Source organism: Aulonocara stuartgranti, assembly GCF_965226115.1.
Source record: "Aulonocara stuartgranti genome assembly, chromosome: 9".
Taxonomy (NCBI): domain Eukaryota; kingdom Metazoa; phylum Chordata; class Actinopteri; order Cichliformes; family Cichlidae; genus Aulonocara; species Aulonocara stuartgranti.
The window spans coordinates 20,657,600-20,672,515 of record NC_138960.1 but is presented as its reverse complement, the minus strand read 5'-3'; the positions used below and the strand labels follow the sequence as shown (position 1 = coordinate 20,672,515).

The 14,916-nt window shown below is 44.0% G+C and overlaps 1 protein-coding gene across 1 annotated transcript in view; it reads left to right on the top strand.

The window, feature by feature from the left end:
- The first annotated feature begins 4,635 nt into the window (after positions 1 to 4,635).
- Positions 4,636 to 14,916, top strand: part of gli3 (GLI family zinc finger 3) — a 97,230-nt gene continuing 86,949 nt past the window's right edge. The window contains exon 1 of the mRNA XM_082546941.1: positions 4,636 to 5,129. The gene's annotated coding sequence lies outside the window, so the exon portion shown is untranslated. The remainder of the gene's footprint in view (positions 5,130 to 14,916) is intronic.

Below are 14,916 nucleotides of genomic sequence, written 5' to 3'. Positions count from 1 at the left end.
CACTCTGGGCCTGAATTGGTCAGGGGCTTCTTATACTGATCAAAAGAACAGGTGCATTTAATCAGTCGGCACCCATTGCAAAATACATACACCGCTGATATGTGTCTGACATCTAAACAGAAGCTTGACAGCAAACCTGCACAACGTAAATCTTCATTTGGTGATGGACGGGTAATTGTTTGCCCTTGAAACAAAGGTGCAACAGCTTCAGATGTGCATGCAGTGAGCGCACAATTAAAACTGAATAACGGTGTTGGAAAACTGTTTTTAAATAGCCGGGGATTATTCACACTGAGGCTGTTTTGGCCGAGCATTCAAATACTTATTCAAAGCAAGCATCGTGTAATATCCGACTGGATGCTCGGAAAGTTTGCTATAAGCTCGTATGAAAGTGACCCATATTCTTAAAGCAACAACGTCGGGAAAAAAGGAAAAAATTTGAATGTTGATAAATTGCCTAGAGTGCTTTTGTTTGAAAGTTAAGAGGCCAACGAAGCCCAATAAGCCTGGAAAAGAGTGTGAAAAACGAGGATTTATCACTCCCATGCCTACGTCCATGCACAGATAGACGGCGGAGCATAATGACTTCTGTGGAAATAGCAGAACGATTATTTAAACTTAAAGGAAGAGGAGAAAGAGGCAGAGAAACGGGTCGAGTGGGGGGGAGGAAAGACAGGGTCTTTGGAGGAGCCAGGGGCAGGAGATAGTCTGGGAAAGGTCTCGCGTTAAAGTAGCATTAACATGCCTTTCCATTGGAGTCCATTAGATAATCATATTCATACCACACAAGGCTCAAAAACCTCTCTCTGTTTCATTATTCCCTTTTAATCCAGCCTGATAAGGGGGTGCAGGCGTCGTGGTTTTATTATGTCGTCATTTGGAATCCACATGAAATCCCCACGGGATGTTATCACAGGGAAATTGCTTAAGTAGCCCAAGTGGATATAGTTTTGGGTTTATTATTTCTGACGGATTCAAAATAACTGCAAATATCATTTTTTTCCCCCTGATTATTGGGGGCTAAGAGTCTTATCAGTCATTCACACTAATGGCCCACTCAAGCCACCCGATACCTTCCGGCAGGGGGGAAAAAGGAGGGATGCTGAGAGGAGAAGACGGGTGTGAGGGTGGGGGGGTTTGGGAGTGCTGCGTTTGAGTGTGTCCTAAGTGTACAAGTGTGCACAGGCACAGGACATGTGAGGAAACTGAAAGCAGGAAAAACAACAACACAAAGAGCGATTGAAAGCGGAGACTTCTGAACAAAGTAACATGCTCCTGACGGTAGATTAGGGGCTGCTGGCGCTCTCCTTTGCGGCCCCCAGATCTTCCCTGGCAAACAGAGCAGATGTCAGATTGCTCCCGTCGTTTGTGGTTCGGCAGATTTGTGGTCTTGAGGAAAGCGAACACTTTGACTAAATCCATTAGGGCCTGTATTAGACAGACACTACACAGGGAAGAAACACGAGGCAGGAAATATATGGGCAAACAAACCTTTAATTGAGCCTTTAACTAATGAAATATATGTAATTATTAAGTCACGAGGGATAAGGTGTTCATGTTTACGGATTGAAAAGTCTTCTTTTTCTGTTTCTTGTTACAAAGAAAATCTTGTGCAAAGTCAAACGAGTTGTCAAAGCAACGCTGAAGCAAGGTCGATTTTCTCTGCTGGGAGTTTTTAGAAGTTTTGAACATTTTTGCAGGATTTTATCAAACTATCCTAAGCTTCTGGAGTCACAGGTTAAAAGGTCAGGCCCCTCAAAGCAAAGGAAATCTGTGTTTTTGCTCATTTGTATGTTAAGGTACGTGTCCACACACACACATTTCGCTTTTATACGCTTATATTTTTGAGATATATATGGCTCCTCAATACAGAATAACAGTGCACTGAACTCCAATACTTTGAAGGACATATGGGGTACCCAATATATCGAGCTGGCACTATATACTGTGAATGATGTTTGTCTTAAACTACACTGCTAATGGCTTATTGCTTTCCCTTTAATATCTGCAATTAAATATTTTTCCAGAAAGTGCAGTGTTCTCTTCTTATAATGATAAAATTGACAAAAAATGATGGTGACTGGTTAATATCAACATGTTTTATAAGATGTATATTTTAAAATTTCACTCTTTTTGTGATTATTTTCTTATATTATGTACAACATTTTTTTAGACATAAACCCCTGGGAAAGCCTGGGCATGGAGTCAGAACTGAATAGTAAGTTTTGTAACCAAGCAGCCACCAAATGCCTAAGTTTTGGAGTTTAGTTTTAAAATTGCTAGCTCTTATTTCCAATCGAGAAGATTAAAATACTACTTTGTGAGCATAAACAGATTTAATAACCTGCAATTTGTGTCATGTAAAGGCAGAGATCAGCTGAGACTTGGTTGCTTAGTAAAAACTTACTGACAACTTGACTCACATTCAGCTCCTCACTACTTTCGGCCTGTGTTTGTCTACAGCCGAAAACACTTCAAAAACTCTGTAATCTGAATACAACTTATCCATTTTGCAGCAAACAGTACAGTCGCCCCTGTCATTCCTCTGTTTCATGCAGCCGCTCCATTTCCAGCGGTCACATCTGTGTGGATATAATATGCTTATTCTGCTGTATCCATTTCACTGTGACATCTGTCCACCAGAGAAGAATTAAAGGCAAAAAAAAAAAAAAATCCAAATGCCTACGCAACACTCTGCCAAGTATTGATTTACTGTTACATGTGTAACATACAGTACGCGGACAAACCGAGCGCTACATTTTATTTCAGTGAGATCATCTGAAACTGGGAACACGCTCTGCGGGGTTGGTGATTATTTGAGAAATGAGCCCAGATGCTGATCTTAAACGCACGGCGCTCCTTCTCGATTGTGAGCTGGTGAAAAGTAAGACTGGGTGCGCAGGGATAAGATGTCTGCATCCCGCGTGTGTGTCGGTGTGTGTTTGTGTGCCTGTTTGTGAGCACGCCCGAGCGTCCACCTTAGTGAGCGCACCTCCCTGTCTGTAGATCTCAGGGTCTGGAACAAACAGTAGTTCCTTCTTAATTGGGGTGAGATCTGGGGCTTAAAGAGGGCCAAGAAGGGACCTGAACCCCTTTCTTTCTCCTCCAGAATCGCTTTGGCTACAGAGGCGCTTTTGATGTGTGCTTTGGCTCTGTGAGTCCTACTTTGGAATATGTTCTTGGGAGACCGTTGGTTACTTGCCTCCAGGCAGAATCTCAATCCCCAGGATCCTGGCCCTCTTTGATGAAATACTTTCGGGAGCCGCTAACCCCACTGATGCCCATGTGCACCTCCTCCCTCCTCCTTTACCCTCTTGTTCTCCCCTACCTCGCCCCGATCCTCTTTCCACCCTTCACCTCCCCCAGCCTCCCACCTCTACTACCACGTTCCTTGGATTCTCTTTGAGAGATTCATAACAAGGACTTTATCTCTGTGTAGTCCGGGCCAGATGAGCACCGCCTGACAAACTGACAGGAGAATTAGCGGCTGTCTTACAGAGCACCTTTGACTGTCTCCTCTCTCGGCCCGACTTCCTGTAGCTACAGACGTAAGCGTTTTCTATTCATATTCTCATACTCCATTCTTGTGCACGTGGAACACTTCTATATTTAGTTTTATGACCTCTTAACCTTGTTTATTTTGTCTGTTTCCCCTTAAAATAATAACTAAACATAAATATCTTTAAAAAAAATTTATGGATGCCAAAGAAACTTCACACCCATGAAAACCAATATAGTCGTTCACACACTCATCACAGTTTACAGTTTTGTCACCTTGCTTCTAACTGACATCCGAAATCCATCTTCACATTGCGACAAAGTCAAAATCCCGACACTTATAACGATGACAAAGACGTTGACAGTTGTGACAGAAGATCCTGAGCTCTGATTGATTGGGCGGTAATTAGTCATTGCTGACTTTATCAGCATAATAAGTGTCAGGAAAGTGATTATAAGGCAGCCTTAAAAGACGGATATTTGTCTTTAAATCAAACGGTTTAGTCATTTGTCACAGCAGCCGATTGGATGTGTGTTACAATGAGGAACAAATAGACTTGACGGACCTGACCTCTCGGCCACACACACACATTCAAATGCTGGTTAAACGGTTGATTTTCCTTCCCAAACTCCCACCTCTTCATTGATTGAAACTGCACCCTAAAGACCTCTCTTACCACATAATTTCCCTGTATATTGATTATGTATATTGATTACACCTAACCCTACAGGAGGGCTTCCCTCTGCTGAAGCATTAGTAGGTATGACTCTGAAGGCTGAGCCCAGGAGGCTCTCATAAATCTGCAGTTAAATGTATGTATGAGTTTCTACATTAAAAAGTGGGTGTTTTCAACTGAGATCTATGAGATTATTTCAGCTATTTTAGTTAAAGCTTGGATCCAATTAACTCTTGGTCCCTAAAATGCAGTCATTCATGCTTAACCTGGACCTGTTTTCCTCTTCTTTGTGGTGTAAGGACTGAAACTTCAGTTTTATTTTGTTCTTTCTCCCCTCTTGGTTTATTTCTACTACAGAAATAGTACTACTGAGGAACAAGTCTTTAAAATGCTTACTAAGAAAGAAAGAAAGAGAAAGAAAGGGGTAGCCTGCACAAAATAAAAAAGGAGTAGGCAGTGAGTAAAGGAGGGAGCAATCCGAAGGGAGGAGTCAAGCGAGGGAAGGAGCAGCTGGAGTCCCACACTTCGCCCTCACTCTCTCTCTCTCTCTCCCTCTTCCCGAAAAAAAAAACCGCTCTAAATGTAATAACAACTCTCCATGCGCTTCTCTGACGCTTATGTTGTTTTTACGCACATCTGCGGTCTGCTATCGGCAGATATTATCGGCAGGCTGATGGTGTTAGTCCGGCGGTGGTTGAACACAGCAAACTGTGAGAAGGAGGAGAAAGACAGACAAGAGGAAAAAGTCTGGCAGCGCCGTTTTGGAGTTGGAGTTGCAGCGTAAAAAAAGAAAAAAGAAAAAAAAAAACCTCCCAGGCAACTCTAGAGGCACATCTGCAAGTTAGGAAGAGGAGGAGAAGAGGAAAGAAGACACATCTATATATTTTTTTCTTTTTTCGCCTGAGAAGATTTTTTTTAAAGTCGAGAATTAGAGGGGAATTCACCCAGAGAGAAGTAAGTAATCTGCTGAAAGCTCGCACACACCGCACACAAATACACTTTCTTTTTCTTTCTGAACATTGTTGCGCTCGTTTGTCTGCTTTTAAAGTTGAGAAAGCCACTCAGAGTTTGTGAAGCAGCGGAGGTTTCATATTTCAAAACGATGGAATTTCATACAAGTTCAGATGTAGAGGTGAAGTGCACCAACTGCGAGAACAGTTTATGAAACTAGCGAAGAAAGCCTCGATCAGGGACTCCCCCCTCCAAAAAAAGAAGAAAGAAAAAAGAAACAGCGTAAATGCACCACTGTCTGTTTTACGCTCGGCCCGGCTGTGATTTAATCTGTGAAAGAAGCGTCGGTTGTTAGAAACCCCCGGATGGCAGACTTAACAAGTATCCACCGCAGACAGATGTGCATTTTCAAACCAGTTGCATAAACTTTCACATTAATGAAAAACGTGTTTTTGTAAAGTTTAATAAGACAGAGAGAGGGGAAAAAACACTCTTAGAGTTTGGAAGTGAAACTTTATTGGACCTCAAATAAGCGCGCGCGGGGGTGTGGTGTATAGTGGCGTGGGATGAGACGGGGGGGGGTCATATTTATGTGCATTTGTGATCATATTTCAGGATCTGTTATTGATTTGCTTTAACAAGCGAGAGACTCGGGGAAACACTTAGTGACGGCATACATGTTCAACTTTTTATTTCAATCCACCCAAAACCTGTGGCTGACCCTCCCCTTGACCTTTGACCTCCCCTTGCTTCACTATCGAGCACCTAGTCATTTATAGTTTTGTAATATTTAATTAGCCGAGACTTAAAATTGGAAAAACTCAAAAAAAAATTGACAATAAATTATAACATTAAATTTCCTCATGAAATTATTTTTAGTTATAAAAACGGAGAAAATTAAAGTATTTGGATGATTTCATATAAATCTTTGTTTTCCCTGTCAGCATCCGCTAACCTGACGTAGTTAAAGAGACTCTCCAGAGCTTCTGTCAATTTGATTTGCATTGGGAAATTTTTAAAATGATGTTCTTCCCCTTAAGAAAGAACATATTTAAGCGTACATCACAGTGTGTTTGAAGGCATGCGCATGTGCTCAGAGAAATTTAAGCCCATTACACTGAGGTCTGTGGCCCTGCAGGGGTCCATGGGGGAGGTTTTATGGGGGACCCAAGCAAAATTAAATAAAGCATAAATCCTCTGTATTTTAGTTGATTAGAGTTTGTTAGTATTTAAAAAGTGATGGATATACTTCACATGCAAGGTGTCATTTAAAAAGTTACATCAATAATAATAATTATAGGAAGAAGAAGAAGAAGAATAGAAAGCTCTCACATGGGCTTGTGCAGATTTAAAAAAAAATGTGGGAACAGGGGAACAGAAGTCTGGTGTGTTCATTTTGGGGGTCCAGGACATGAAAACGTTTGGGAGCCCCCCCCCACCCTCGAGCCTCCACATGTGCAGATATTTGTTTGAAACTTTCCCTCCTGTTCCTCGCCAGCTGTTCCACATTTTATCTGCTCCTCTGCTCTCGGGTTTCATACAGACGACGAGGGTCCGAGGTGCTCAGCCATGCGGTGCAGCTCAAATCCTCCCTTTTTTTGTGAGTGTTGTGTATGTGTGTGTGGGTTTTCTTTTTTCTTTTTTTTGGCACATGGCAAATTATTAACGGAGGTTTGGCTGCCTTGAGACGGAGCAGCGAGCGAACGCATGCGAAATAAGATGTTTAACAGGACACACAGATAAAAAAAAAAAAAATCTCCTTTTGGGTGTTTTTTTATAAGGTTGCTCTCATCGTTCATCTTGTCTGAGCATTTGGCTTTGAGCGGGGCTTTTGCAGGTCTTGGTAACATTTGTCCAATAAAATAAAACAGGCACTGTCACATAAACTGTCATTTAATATTTCCCCCATTCTATTTTATTAATAATAACAAAATAACATTCGCAGGGCTGAAGCTGGAAAATTTACCACTGCACTCAGTTAAAAAAATAAAAGCAGACAAGTCAGGCCTTAAAAATCTGAAAATTTTAGGCCTAAGCTTTATTTTTAAAATGACAACTTGAGGACAATTTGTAATTAAATTTTGTTTGCATGTATTTATGCATTTTTATGGCGTGTGACTTCTTAATTAAGCATTTTGAGATGATACTGGTAATTAAAAAAATTACACCGATAAATATTGTTCCCTGTATATCATCATAGGAGGCCCTTGTCATTTTATTTTCAGTATAAGACATCACATTTAAATTTGACGATTAATCAACAATTCAGTGCTGATAGATCAAAATATGTAACATTTTTAAATGGTTAAATCAATTAAAAAATAATGGCTTCAATTTCTATAGTTACACAATAATCTAATGTATGTAATATATATTTTCCAAATATCTAATAAATAATAAATCATAAGAAAGGAAGTCCACCTTGTGAAAAATTGTAAAAGATAAATCTGCACACTGTCTGTGTGTATATCTAATTTTGCTGCTGCTGCTTTCGCACGATACTATCTGAAAGTGGTGCACCTTTTCCAAATAAAGGACTTTGTCTCATTACAATGCAGCAGCAAGGATGAATGCAGCACTGTTTAAGATGCTAATCTTCTGGAATGAGATGCACAACTTAGAGCCATTCGCTTACTGTAGCCAGGAAAGATGTATCGTTGCCGCTCTGTGCTTCATAACTCCACGCGCAAGGAAAAGGCGGATAACGTTTCCCTCTGCAGGAATCGGTCCGTCAGATATCAGCGGCGGCGGCAGCAGCGTGCTGCTTTATCTCAACTTTAAAAATTTCTCTTTTATGCATGGGGACGTTGGCCGAGGACACCTGTGACCTGGTGACCTGGCAGAATAGGGGATGTCATGTTAATGCAGGGAGATGATGTGCTATTAGCTTTTGAGGTATGGCCTGCTCCTCTTTGTAAGGGCCTTACATTCACAGTTACAGGCAGTTTGTGTCCTCAGGCCTTTTTTGCCCTGTTGGAAGTATACCTGTTATCAGGTTTGTATGCAAGAAGCCCTAATGAGCTGTTTTGTTGTGCTAATGCCACGACCTGAAGCACTCAAAGAGGTGGCAAATGTTTTGTTAAAACGAGGGTAATGTGAGGGAAGTTGATTATCCTTTAGATAATGAGCACAGATGTGAGGGTTTTGTGTAATCGTGCTCACTTTGTGGGTTTTCCTGCAGGTTGCTGTTGGTTCGTTGATTTTTTTTCCCTCGCTTTTTTGTACTTTTCCTAAAACTTCCTGAGAGGATAAAACTGACAGTTTCATTTTATGTAATAATAAAAATCAGCTCACATTGTGATTAGCTGTTGCTTTCCTTGCATACGGCTGGCGTAGTTGAATAGATGGCCCCCAAAAGAAATCTCTTACTCTCTTACTTTGATGATTTGGTACTTTGATATGTTGACATCAAATGAAACAGACACAGTGGGGAAAGAAAGAGGACAAGTCAGACAGAGGTAGTGATTGAGGGGAAAAAAAGGCTGTTCATGAGAGCGGGTGGAAATGTGTGTGTGTGTGTGTAAGTGCAGTTTGTGAGGCACGGAGGAGTGCTCTGAAAACTTGGGCTGAGACAGCAAACCTGAGGAGCGTCAAAATGTCTGGATGCATTTGCGTATGAGCAGAGACAAGAAGGGGTCTTCGGGTGTGCGAGGGCTTCTCCTTGGCCTCCTAATCCCCAGGCCCAGCCATCCCTTCAGGGCATGCCTCAGATCTGGCTCTCTGGCTCTGTGCGTGGACGACCCAGCTCCGCCAGCAGATTTAATATGCTATGTGTTCCTGCTCCCCCGGCTCCCCTCCACCTCAACCATCATTGTCCCAGAGCGGGACCCTCACTCGCTGTTTCAAGGAGTCTGCTAAAGGCACCTTTCAAGCCAAGGGGTGATGTCTTTGGATAAGGCGTATGGCGGGGAGGGAAAATAGTGATGAAGGCGATATGAGACTCGAGAAGGGAAAAATGTAATTTCACATATGTATATGACTCGCATTCAGGGATTGTAATTCACTTGGGTGTTTGCTAGCCAGCAAAAACAGTCGTACTCTGAGTGCACATGCATTCTCGTGCTCATTCACACTCTTATTTCTCTTTCTTGTTCTCTCATTCATACAGTTTTTTGTTTTTGTGTGTGTGCTGTTCTCTTTCTTACTGTCTTTTTTTTGTCTTTTAACTGCATGAAAAATAAAAAGGAAAAAAAAGTTGGAAAAGTTTTTTTTTGCTATAGCTTTCGTCCTTTGGAAAGTCCATTTGCACCTGACAATTTGCCTCCCAGAGTGAGGTGAAGAAAACGGCAATAAAAAAAAATGGTGGGGGTGGGGAAACATTCACATAAATTTGAATCAAGTGGTTCGGATTTACGGTAGATGAAGCTGTGTTTGACAGCTCGACATAAAGCCTGCTGTAGGAGACGGTAAATTTTATTGCGGCAGAAACGCGGGCTTGTGTGCGAGGATCCAGTGGTGTGCCAGCTCGTGACTGGTGTTTTCTTTTCTCGCACACTTTGGAAGAGAAGCGGACAGGTCACGCCTGCGTGTGACTGCTGCTCATCTCCTCCTCTGTTTGCTGTAGCTGCTGTAAAAATGTCTTTAAGTCCGCCGTGTGAAGTGTAGCAGCGAGAGTTGAAGTGCTTTTAGTCCGGGGGCCCATTTGTTTGTGTGTAAAGTTTGTGCGCCTAAAGAGACAGTTTCCTGGGGCTCCGGGGCGGTGGCGGGTTTGGTGGGGGCTCTTTCTTAGTGCAGATGTGGCATTGTGTCAGCTTTGATGGGAGCCGGTTGTGGCATCCGTGAGGGGGTCTGTGCTTTCCTGTCAAGGGTGGCGATTGGGAGACAGATGAACTGGCCGCTTGCTGTGAACAATGATCCGTCACGTACCGCTGCTTCTTGACGTGTGGGGCTAGGCTGCACCGAGGCATCAGTTTGGGCACTAATTTTTTTCCCTCTGCCATAACTGTTTAAACTGAGCCCTGTGTAGTGCATTTTGTTGCACAAAACACCTGCACTCACAGCAGTAATTAAGTTATGTGTTGTCATGCAACGATGCTCGCGCTGTGTGTTTGCAGCCCCGTGCTGCTTGTAGTTGTCTTTCAGTGGGAGTTATCGCCGAGCTTTGGTGAGTCCCCGAGTGGAGGTCAAGGGGGTGTCTGTTGTTTGGATGTCACATATAAATCCCAAGGTTAATACCTGAAAGAAGAGCAGGCCCAGACATTCTCTTTGCTCTCCAAACATGTTTTAGATGAGTACCTCTTTACCCGCTCTGCCGCCTTCGTTTCCGTCTGCCGTGGACTTGGGGCAAGTTGGAAAAGGAGGGGCGTGTGGGGCGGGTATCCCAAATAAACCCCTTTAGTGTGTTCTTTTCAGTAATGAATGCTAACAGACTCTGGCTCTAATAATGCCTCATCTTGGAAAAACAAAAGGGGAACTCTACTATCTGAGCAAATTTCTACCCGAACCTGAAAGAGCCCTCCTTTGACAGCGCAGCATTTGAAGACTAATCGTTTTTTCTCATGCAAAGCACGCTGTTTTAAGAGCCCGGGCCACGGAAAGAGAGGGGGCTGTGTTTTAACAATACTCCGCAGGGAGTGAGGAACAGGGTTCTGGGAGGGGAGGTAGGGTTGTAGAGAAGAGGGGTGGGGGGGATTCCTCTCTCCTTTGCTCCTCAGACAAAGCCCGGTTCCTTTCAGTTTTGCATGGGGGGTAGGGTGCGTGGAGAAAAGGAGGGAGCGAGCAAGAGTTTGAGTTCCTTGAAAGAGATGGACTCGAGCCGTTTTTAATGACAGTTTGTCACTGTGGCCTCTCTACTTTCCAGGGAATTTGTTGGGCTGGCCTTGCAGTGACAGGCCTGGAAAGAAGCAGGCCTGAGAAAATTTATCGAGAAACAGAAATATTAACGTGTACATGGGGCCCTAAAACGGCTTTGGCTATTCCTGCCAGACTGGTGTTTTTATTAAGAGGGGTCGACATGCTTTGGAAATATATCTTATTCATGAAGAAAGCCAGGTTAGACTTCCCAAAGAATTCATTATGTTCCCCCAGATGCGGCTTTGTGGGTCGCAGTCGTCCCTTGGAGGACGTGGAGCGTGGAGCGCAACATTGTAAAAGCTCCCTCAGTGGGCATGGGAGTGCGAAGGGTTCCATTTGTCAAAGGTGCAAGAGTCTTTTTCCCCTCCTCAACACTTTCCCGGCTCAGTCTCAAACTCATTGTCTGAGCAAAGGCAGGACATTAGTCACTGCAACGCCACGGGAGCCTGCGGGGGCTAAGGACCAGCGCTCTGGAGCCCGAGTCGGACAGAGGGGAGGAGAGAGGGGAGAAGGAAGAACGGTGGGAGGGAAGGAGGGAGGGAACAAGTGAAAAAGGTGAAAGAAGGGCAAGAAAAGTGGAGGAAATGTGGGGTAGATGGAAAGTGAGGAAAAGAGAACATGGGAGCTCAGAGTATGTGTGTGGGAGAGGGAGAAAGACCGTGGGGGGGTTAGAGGGAGTGGAGTCTGTAGCTCTACCTCAGGGTTCAGTATGTAAGCCCCTGTCTACCCCCCAAAGCTGCTTTCACAAAGAGATTTACAAGACAGGTCTCCGGTGTGCTTTGCTGCCCTGCATTATGAGTGAGTGTGAGTGTGTAAATGTGTGTGTGTGTGTTTGACTTGGAAAAATGGGCCTTTCTGTTTTTCTATTCCCTGACTTATTTTCTTCTTTGCATCATCTATGCAAAAAAGATTTGGTCAAATTTACCAATCCAGACAGGTCAGACGCTCAACAGCCCCAGTGGAGCGGTGTGAATAACCTATTCCCCCTGGTGGCAGTGTTTGTGTGTGTGTGTGTGTGTGTCTGTGGGTGTGTGTGCATTCACGTGTGAATGTATTTCACAGATTCACACATACAAGAGATCCTGTTAGCTTTTGGAATTATTTATAAAGCCTGGCTTTTGTGTGGCGCCCTAAGTCCCTGTCTCCTCCCATTACTGCCTATGACTCTACCTGGGCTTCCTTCAGCTCCAAATGCTCCCTCAGCCACCCTCCCAGCCGAAGGAACTGAGTTTGGTGTTAAAGCTAAACCCTTTATCTGCTGCTGCTGCTACTTTCTTTTTCTTTATGTGCAATCGCTGAGCATTTTCATCCTCTGTAAAAAACAAAAAAGTTTTCTTATTCAGAAAGTCATAATGTGCAAAGACAAACACAAGTCGTGCACTTCAGAGCAACACACAAAGTTACCCAGAACCATCCCATATGGCCCTGATTACCCTGTAATCCAGGAAAGTTTTTTCCCCATCCCTTTTTTCTTGCACACACTGATGGGGTGAAGGTTTTTTTTATTTAGCGTGTTTTTTGAGATGCTTTATGTTAATGTTTGTCTTTTATTGAAACAAGCTGGAATGTGATTATAGTCCTGCTTGGTACATATGAGCAGCGAACTGCTCTAGTTTCTCCATCTCCCTTTGGCATAGAGATCAATGCAAACCAGCTAACGCAGGGTAATAAGCCATTAGTACACACATTGTTGCAGAGATTTACATACATCGACCGGTGAAGTGATAAACTAGGTTCCGTGTCCTAGAGGTAAGAATTATTGTGTGTGTGAGTGATTAGCTGAATGAACCCCGGGTTAGAGTAGGTGTGTGTGTGCGGGCACGCGGGTGTGTGTGTGTGAAGCATTGCTGGGTGATCTCCTTGCGACTGCCAGTCCTGTGTGATAGGTGCCAGATTGCGTAGCTGGGAGCCAGGTTGTCTCTGCTTGTCAGGAGTGCAAGGTGGAGGAGGGGAGATGTGAGGATGATTACAGTACACTGTTCCTCTGATCTGATTCATCACCAACTGTCTCTCCTGCAAAGGGTGAACTTATTATCCCTGTCTCAACTTCCACGGTGGAGCCAGCTGCTCTCCATGCTTCCCAATTAACCCCAGGCGCCCGTCAAACGCTCCAATTAAGGCCTCCTCCTCCTCCTCGCAAATGTATTTGCCTGCGTTTGCCGGGCTGCTGGAGACGCTCGAACATGCGGCGGTGAGCGAGCCGAGTGTGTTTGTTTAGGAGCTGTCCTGAGAAATGGCGTTATAGCTCCCAGATTTATTTGAGGTGGGGTTGCTAACAGCTGAATGAAGTAAATACACCCAGATGTTTGGCTGTTGTTTGGGGGGGGGGGGGGGCTGTCTGTCTAACGACAAGTCTTGTTCCTCGGTTTCTATGCTGGGGATTTTCAGGGGGCCATTTTGTGCCTGCTCTCTTTGGAGTTTATGGGAAGTTTTATTTCCACGAACACTCGGCAGTACTGTTAGGTTAAGGCATCTCATCCCGGCGTCGTGCCGTGTGATATTGCCTTGGTATTTGAGTTGCGTGAGTCTTTCTCACTGGGCTGAGAGTTTCTTCCGAACTCGGTGTTTCAAAATCCTGTGTGTTTTTGATGCACGGGTTTCTGGCGCGCAGCAGTGTGCGTGCGCGCTTCCGTGTGTAGGAGTGTTGCTGTAGGTGGTGGGATACAGGTTTGGCAGCACTAGCAAATCCTCGGAGACTGCCTGTGTGTGTGTGTGTGTGTGTGTGTGTGTGTGTGTGTGTGTGTGTGTGTGTGTATGTGTGTGTGTGTGTGCATGTGTGGAGCCTATGAGCCCGTGCAGGGAAAGGTAGTGGTGGTGGTGGTGGGGAATCTGTGGCTGATATGAAAGTGAAGGGAGAGAGTTGTCTCCCGACGCTGCCGTGGGGAGAGCCGTCAGGGAGCTAGAAGTCTTTGGGACTCCCTCTGAGCTTCAGCTGTCTTTGATCTCACACCTCCGCTGCGGTACACTCCACACTGCTCTATAGAACACCCTCACCTGCCGCCGATCCAGCAACACAGACTCACAGCTCGCATAGATGAGACTCTTAACTTGTATACTTGCACTTACGGCAACGCAGGGCTCAGTGCAACTGCACTTAAAAAACTGAGGTGGAAACTTTGCAAGCAGCAACTGTCAGAGAAATATATGACAATAGAGACTACACTGGTTATTTATTTATTAATTTTTTTTAGGATGTATTAATTACTCGGGTAGTGTGTAAAGTTTGGGAAAGTTTTTAAAAATCAGGAGGACTCCTCATATTGCTCATCCTGTCTGATAAGGAGTCCGAAATGCAAACTTTTAAGGATCTAGACTCACAGATTTAGCATGCATGGTTTTTTTTAAATAAGATATTCTCAACTATGGTGTAATCAGTAATGACAAAGGTAGCGTGCTTAAGAGTCCTGCTAGTTTAAGCCTGCACATATGAGTTCATTCCCTCGCCTCTTTTCCTGTCTATTACTGACATGTTGAATTAAGGTTGAAGTGCTGACCCTATTTTAAGGTATTTTTTAATGACTTGTGATGGAAGATAAATGCAAAGCCACAAACAAGCAAACAAACAAAAAAAATCCTAATAATTTTCTCCATCTGTGGAATATGTGACTCAGTGCTACCCTTTTGGATCACTTCCCATCTACACAGGAAGTCTAGCATTAAAGCAGTGCTCCTCCTTTTCTCCATGCATTCCTTTGACTGACTGTGGCACATTTCTGGACAGCCTCATTCAGCATTCCTTTACATGCCGATTTGTTTGCCCTCCCTCTCTCCCTCCCTCCTTATTTTTTTTTTCCAAGTCTTCCTCCGTTAACGTCCGGCTTTATCATACGAGAGCCCAACACCAAGACAACTTCATCTCATCCAATTTTCACCCCTTTAATTCGGTTTAAATGGCATGGCCGCGAGGGCCAGGGCGGGAATTAATAAGAGCCAATAAAGCTCGCCGCTGGGGCATGGAGGCCAGTCTTTAAGTAAACATTATGACTTCTTGAGGGGG